Source organism: Nicotiana tabacum, chromosome 4 (assembly GCF_000715075.1).
Source record: "Nicotiana tabacum cultivar K326 chromosome 4, ASM71507v2, whole genome shotgun sequence".
NCBI lineage: Eukaryota > Viridiplantae > Streptophyta > Magnoliopsida > Solanales > Solanaceae > Nicotiana > Nicotiana tabacum.
In genome coordinates this window covers 112,697,444-112,705,325 of record NC_134083.1, presented here as the reverse complement: position 1 = coordinate 112,705,325, position 7,882 = coordinate 112,697,444, and the positions used below count along the sequence as shown (strand labels likewise).

General features: G+C 38.7%; 1 non-coding gene across 1 annotated transcript; it reads right to left on the bottom strand.

The window, feature by feature from the left end:
- Window positions 1-2,970: 2,970 nt before the first annotated feature.
- On the bottom strand, window positions 2,971-3,077 carry LOC142180418 (small nucleolar RNA R71). The gene has a single exon (XR_012709043.1). It is a non-coding gene; the product is annotated as a small nucleolar RNA R71 (small nucleolar RNA).
- Window positions 3,078-7,882: the final 4,805 nt, after the last annotated feature.

The following is a 7,882-nucleotide window of genomic DNA, read 5'->3' as shown; positions in this document are numbered from 1 at the left end:
CAAAGAACTTATGGCTGGAAACGATGAGGATAATGTAGATTTGGCTGCGAGAGAAGCAACCCAACGAAGAGAACAAGTTGCATGGGATGCTAATGAAGTAGCTATTAAAGATGCACAGATTATCTACGAAGAAGATAGGGGTCGGAGAATTGCTCAAAATCAACCCTTGGTTGCAGACCAGTTCAGAAATATAGCTCCCGGGCCTGGGAGACCACATGGCGATTATGCTAGACCGATCTACAATCTAGGCTTATCAAGTGTTAGACCACTTCCAATTGCAGCTAACAATTTCGAATTGAAGCAAGGGTTGCTTCAAACCCTTCAAAATTGATGTGTCTTTAGAGGGAAGATGAACGAAGATCCAAATACACATTTAATGGACTTCGAGGAGATTATGAACACCTTTCAATACAATGGTGTATCACAAGATGCAGTGTACTTAAGGGCATTTCCCTTCACACTTAAAGATGATGCAAAGCAGTGGCTTTGAAGCTTACCCATAGGTTCGATTAGAACATGTGAGGAGATTGTAACACTCTGTAAATTTAAATTAGTTGTAGATGCATTAAATGAGTATTAACGTGACCTTTTAACATGTGAAGTGCTATCGGCATGAGTATGGGTTGAAACAGTTATTTTGGAATCAAGACCGGGAGTGAGGTACATAAAATTCGACAGAATTGACTAAGTTTGTGGGAGGTCCGTCTTATAGCCTTAGACAGTGCAAGGCCATAAAAACTCACAGCCATAGACAATGCAAGGCCATAAAAACTCACACCCCTAACAGTGCAAGGCACTGTACATGGCATTAACCTCAACGCCCCTGACAGTGCAAGGCACTGCCCAGGGCATTAAATTCAGTGCCCCTGACAGTGCAAGGCATTGTAGTTTTGGCGTCTCTGATGATGCCCTACGCCGACGATATTTATCCATGCTACTTTTATTTACTCCTCAATTTTTGGGACGCGTACACTTATTTAAACCCTACAACCCTAAACATGCACATATGCTTTCGTAAGGGGAGCTCTCAAGAACCCAACTTCCCCAAGGTCCCTCCATCATCCAAGGTAAGTTATAATGATGATTCTAAGTTAATTTCAATTCTCCAACACCTTATTAACATGGGTAAATCCTTCAAATCATTAGATATTCGATCGAGACACCATTCTTGAGAAAGAAAACCCTAGAACTCGAATTCAAGAGGAGTGAACTTCAAAAAGGTAATGCTTATACTCCCTACATTTATAACTATGAATTGATGAGTTTTTGGGAGAATAGTAAATGGGTTTGATAAAGAGAACCATAAGAACTATGCTAGGGTTTTGGATTGTTGACTTATGATTGTTGAAAACATTTGGGTGATGAGAAATAGTGTTAGTTACATCTAATTGGGATTGTAGAATCACCTAGAAGTAGTAGAATGAGAACTTGGTGAAGAAAAGACCAATTACTAAGGTCTATGAGGCTTTACACCCATAAGGTGTTTGATAAAATTCCTAAGTCACTAAAACATGAGCATTAGTGCTAATATTGGTTCCTCTTGATATATATTGACATAGATTATCGTTGAAAGATGCAAAGAACATTGTGATACGCTTAAAAGGCCAGCGTCAAGGTATGTGAGGCTAACTCTCTATGTTTGGGAATGTTAATGATTCTCCCTACACTACGTTTCTTTTACGATGTTACTAATTGCCTTAGAAATATAGTTAAGCCTAGTTCCTTGAATAGTTGCAGAAATATTATTCTCTAGCTTCATAACCCGTTCATGACTTTCATTCTGAACGTTGTGAGCTCAGTGCATAATCAATATAGACTCAGGTTTGATGCCCATGAGTCTCATTCTAGATTACTTAGCATGTCATAAACAATTGAAGTTTTAGTGTTCATAATCAGTTCCATAATACATGTCTCAATATAGTCCTATTCAGTACTCCAGTATCATGTAACTCAATATGATTCAGTATTTCTACATCACATATTGCAGTATGATTCTCAGTTCCTGTTTTTAAATCCCTGAATGTTGAACACATGTATTTGGGCCTGAGACCGTAGTTTATGCTTTATGTATGTTTGGGCCTGAGGCCGTAGTTTATGCTTTATGCATGTTTGGGGCTGAGGCCGTAGTTTATGCTTTATGCATGTTTGGGCCTGAGGCCGTAGTTTATGCTTTATGCATTTTTGGGCTTGAGGCTGTAGTTATGTATACGTATAGTTGGACCTGAGGCCGTAGCTTGTGCACATATATATTGGGCCAGAGGCCGTAGTTTATTCAGATTAACATGTGGTGCATCATTCAGAAGAGGGAGTATTCATATCCTTACTTTCTTTGTTCAGTTCAGTTATCAGTTATCAGTTATCATTTCAGTTATCAGTTATGAGTTATCAGTTCTCCGTTTCAGTTTCATCATTTATAGTTCATTCTTTCAGTTGCTTTACATACCAGTGCAATTCAAATGTACTGACGTCCCTTTTTCCCGGGGCCTGCATCTCACGATGCAGGTAATGATTTACAGGTTGACGATTCAGAGCGTTAGGATTCTCGTACCAGCTATTAAGTGGCCCCTAGTTCTTTCGGGGCATTATCATTACTTTACAGTCTTTCAGTATTTATAGACATTCAGCATTTTCACTACTTCATTAGAGGCTTTATAGACTAGAGTAACAGTTAAACAGAGTCAAAAGATTTTCATGCTAAGCAATGTTTACTACAGATATGCTTCAGACTTGTATTAGTGTTTCCACACTTTGATTTATATGCTTTAGATTTTCAGTATATTAACATGTGTTAGTTTATCTTCCGCATTCAATATGTTATGATATCACATGTTGATTCATCCAACTAGTTGGTTCGCTCGGTCACATGTAATCAGGCATCGAGTGTCGTGTTACATCCAGGCCCAGGTTCGGGGTGTGATAGAGATGACCAGAAAATTCCTTGATAAATATTTCTCATCAGCTATGACGGGCAAGTTTAGAAGAGAAATCCATAACTTCTGCCAAAAAGAGACTGAAACTTTTTTTGAAACATGGGAGAGGTTTAAGGAGATTGTTCGAAAGTGTCAACATAGTGGAATTGAACTCTCGATGCAACTCCAGGACTTTTGGGATGGATTGACACCGGCCTCACGTAGAATATTGAGTAATGCAGCTGGAGGCCCCTTGATGAAGAAGACTCCAGAGGAGATAGTTACAATTCTTGATGAGTTATCTTAAGATGCAAATCAGTGGGCCTCTGAGAGTAACGAAAGAAGAAGAGCTACTGGTGTATACCAAGTTGACGCTAACACATCTGTGCAGGTACAACTCGATGCTATGGCTAAAGAAATAAGGAAGCTAACCTTGGCTACAATACAAAGTGAGCCGCATGTAGCTTGTGATATATGCGAAAAAGGACACCCTACTCATGAGTGTCAAGCCTCAACTGATGAAGTGAATGTTGTGGGAAATTACAACTTTAATGCAATGGGTAAGAAGCACCCCGGTTTCTCATGGAGTTCACCTGGGGGTATCGCAAATGCATGGAAAAAATAACCCCAGATTTCAGGGATAAAGAGCCCCTAGGTTTATGAATCAGCCGAGGCAGCAATTTTAGCCTCAACAGCCCAATCAGCCTGGTCTAGAACATTTCATGAAGGCCTTCATTATGCAAACTGATGAAAGATTTGAAGTACAAGAGGCATCAATTCGAAATTTGGAGAAGCAAGTGGAACAGATTGCAATAATATTATCTGAAAGGATTCCAAGAACTCTTTATGTTGATACTTAAAGAAATCCCAGAGAAACAATGAATGTTGTAACCTTGAGAAGTGGGAAAGTGTTGAAAGACCCCACCCTGATCCAAAAAGAGGCAAAACTTGAAAAAGGAAGTGGGGAGCAACTGAAAAGTGATGATGATAAAAAGAAGAAGGGCCAGATGAAGGCTGAGAAAAATAAGAAGGAAGAAAAATTGAGAAGGAGGAACCTGAAGAGAGAAAGCAGATGCTTGCTTTACCTTTCTCTCAAAAGCTATATAGAGAAAAGCAGGACAAGCAATTTGAGAGATTTTTGGATATGCTGAAACCGGTTCATGTAAACTTACCATTCACAGAAGTGCTCTCACAATGCCGTCTTATGCTAGATTCTTGAAGGAGATCCTGACGAAGAAAATGAAAATTGAGGAGACCTCAATGGTCAAGATCTCAGAGCATTGCAGCGCGATATTGGAAAATAAACTCCCACAAAAATGTGGAGATCCAGGGAGTTTTACTATACCTTGCTCATTAGGAACTATAAATTTTGACAAGTCTTTATGTGATTCTGGTACCTCAATTAACCTAATGCCTCTATCTATTTAAAGGAAACTGGAGAAGAAGATTGGAGAGATAAGGTCGGTGCCAATATCTTTGTATCTGGCCGACCAAAAAATTATAACACCCGAGGGGATAGTGGAAGATGTGTTAGTTCGGGTGGATACGTTTGTATTTCCTGTAGACTTTATAGTGGTCAATATGGAGGAGAACAAGGAGGTCCCCCTCATCCTAGGAAGACCATTATTAGTGGCGGGTAGAGCTATATTGTATATAGACGAGAGAAAAACTGTGCCTAGAGTGGGTGAGGAAACTATGACGTTTAAGATAGATGTAGAAAAGGGGGTGCAAAAAGGATAACCAGTTGCAAGTGTTGAATGAAAAGTGAAGGGCTCGAAAGAGAAAGCTGAGGTGAGTGAGAAAGATAAGTTTGGGTGTACCCCAAGAAGGCTGAGAAAAAGCTACCTGCATGGATGTGCGCATTAGTTCAAAGGCGAGGAATAAAGTCCGACTTCGACTCAGACCCCGACTAGATGTTCAGGGAAGTTTCCTTTACCTTATGCTTTTTAATTGTGTGTCATGGGGACATGCCACAACTTAATGTGTGGGGTGGGGGATATTATGTATGTATTTATGTATATTAGTTTTCTGTTTGATAGTTGTAGTAGTAACCATACAAATTTGAAAGAAATTTGATTTTTCCCGACGATGGATATCATTCGACGGGTTTCTTGAGGGATTAAAGTTGAAAGAAAAAGACAAAAAGATTTTCTTTTGTTAGGTAGTGTAACAATTCTCCCTTGATTTTTCTTTGTGCCACGGTTCTTTTTCAAAGGTTTTGTTTGAACCGAGTGTGTAGTTTGTTTTTATTTTTATTAGGAGTAGGGAACCTTGTGCGGTGATTTGAATTGAAGGCATTATCTCTTAACTTTATTATACTTTGAGAATAGTAAGTACTTTAGTTTTGATGCTTAGGCTCAATTTTTGACTCTTGTATAAGTACCTTAAATTGTATGATCTTAACTTTGCTTAACTGCTTTGACTAGAGTGTCTTGATGATTCCGATCTTGAGTGAGTTATGTTCCATGTGTGTTTGAGGTTTTGTGTATTTTGTGTATTGCATTTGATGTCTAGAACTTGCCCCGTGTATTTGCAAAGCGAAATAGTAGTTTTATTCAGTTTTGGAAATGATATAGGCATTTCTTTGTTGAGCTATTTATATGCTATTACCCACCTGATTGTTATGTATCTTAGTTAACACCTTTGAGCCTATAATCCTGTTTCTTTGGCAACCACATTACAAGCCTTATCCAGTTGTTTGAATTGACCATCTATTTGAACCTTGTACCTCTCGTGAGCACTTGGATTTGTTATGAACTTTGTAAAAGTAAAAAAGGAAAAAAATAGTTGTATTGTTGTGCAAAATATTCTTTTTCTATCTTGAGTTCCTAATTGTTCTTAAATTCTATTACGTGTGGAACTACTCTCTATTGTTGTGTGAGGGCACTTGATTCATGGAAAAAAGGTAATGTCATTGACCTCTGTGTTAGAGTAAGTGAGCGGGTTATGAAAAGTGTGTGGTGATTTTGAGTCAAATCTTGAGGCAAGGATGTTACGTTAGAGTGCTTAATCTGTTTTAATTATTCTTGGTGTGATGAGTTATGAGAGTTGTTTAAAAAGGTTGTGTCTATATGAAGTGTAGTTTGATTGCTCGAGGACGAGCAATGGTTTAAGTGTGGGGTGTTGATAGTAGGCTATAATTACGTATTTTAGTCATTTATTGCACTCTAATTCACTGCTTTATTTGTGTTTGAGCTTTAATTAGTAGTGTTTTGCAATTACTGTGTCTTTTATGCCTTGTGGAAAGTAATTCCGAGCTATTAACGTAATTTGGAGCTAATTTGAATAAGTTGGAGCTTTGAAGTCTGAGTAAAAGCCCAAGAAATTAAGTCGGGATCACGTTTAGGGGTCGAGGACCATGTCTGGATGTCAAGAAATGGGAAAACAAAATTACTTTGAGAAAATTGCACTACTGCCTCACGCCAAGCGTAGCGGGGCGCTAGTGCAAAATTTCCCCAAAGAGAAAAAATCAGCTCTCTGAATATCCCCACTAATGCCCCGCATGGCGCGTCACCCCATGCGGCGTGCCTGTACAATCTTTACAGAGTTATTTTCCTATTTCGGCTAGAAAAAGGTGATTTTGTCTGGGCCCGACCCTACTTGGAATAAATACATAGAAAAACGCAATTTTCTGGACTTGTGACATATATTTGACCTAAGGGAGGCTAAAGAGGAGTTGGAAGAACACGAGCACAAGGATTTCATCATTTCTTCCTCACTCAAGACCCGAGTTTGGATTGAATTTATGTTTTCTTATACTTTAACTTTATTTGTGATGAATATCTCCATATCTATGGAGTAGTTCTCGTTAGGGTTTGATGGATTTGGTGTATTGATGATTATTTGTGGATTATAACTCTAGTTTTATGTATTGAAGCATTTTTTGAATCATTTAACTGTTGCATCTATATTCACTTGTTCATGTAATCAAGAGAAGCATAACTTGTGATATCTTTGCATTATATTGTTAGTTGAGTTCATTAATTCTTCTTAGTAATCGAAAGAGGCTAGTTGAATCATTGATTAACCTAGTTAGGAGAATAATCGAAAGATGTTTTCCTAAAGACCAATCCACTACGCATTCTTGCATATCTTCATGTGCTTAAATTGGTTCATCTAGTGAGGTTAAGACTTAATTGAGAGAGGAGTTTTTGCTGAACGTTTGAGATAATAATTGAGTGAATTCGAGAGACTCACTTAAACATTAGAAGTAAAGTATCTAGAGTTATATCCCAAACAATTATCTTGCACCTATTCTATTAACCCCTATTTGTTCCCCACTGATAATCCTCTTTGTTTTGATTATCATTAGTTAATAGCTTTATACTCTTAGTAAATTTTAGTTAGAAATCATAGAAATCTCAATTGTTGATCATCGTGAATAGTAATCAAGCTAGAAACTACAAGAATACTGTTTAAATCTAATCTCTGTAGATACGATATTATACTATACTATATTTGTTTAGCAAGCAGAATTTAAGTGTGTGTTTTGCGCTCGCCACAAGTCTTATAGCACGATCATGTGCCTTTGGTCAAGCTTGCATTGAAGGCTTACTTCAACTGTTCCGACCGTCTGCTATCTAGGCTCTTGGCTTTGACTAGCTGAAATATTCCTGTGGCGCTTCTCATATGCTGGATCTCATCCATGCGCACACCTGGGGTTGGCTAAGTACATGTCTGTCTCTCGCCTGGCACTGAGAATTGCTCTCGCGTGCACAGTCCTATCCGCAAGCTTGACACTCGCCTCGTGCATCCGCACCCAGCTTGTGCTTCGCCCGAGTAGGACAACCTTTACTCCTTGGCCTTTGTCGTGTGTGTCTTTTATAGCATGCCCATGGTTGTCTTATGGAGTGTCCAAACATAGCCCTCGCGACATACTTCCATCCCACATAGTGCAATGTCACCCCACAACAGCATGTCTAGGCTAACAAACCCTTGATCGCATAGATGAGCCTAAGCTATGCTCACAAGTT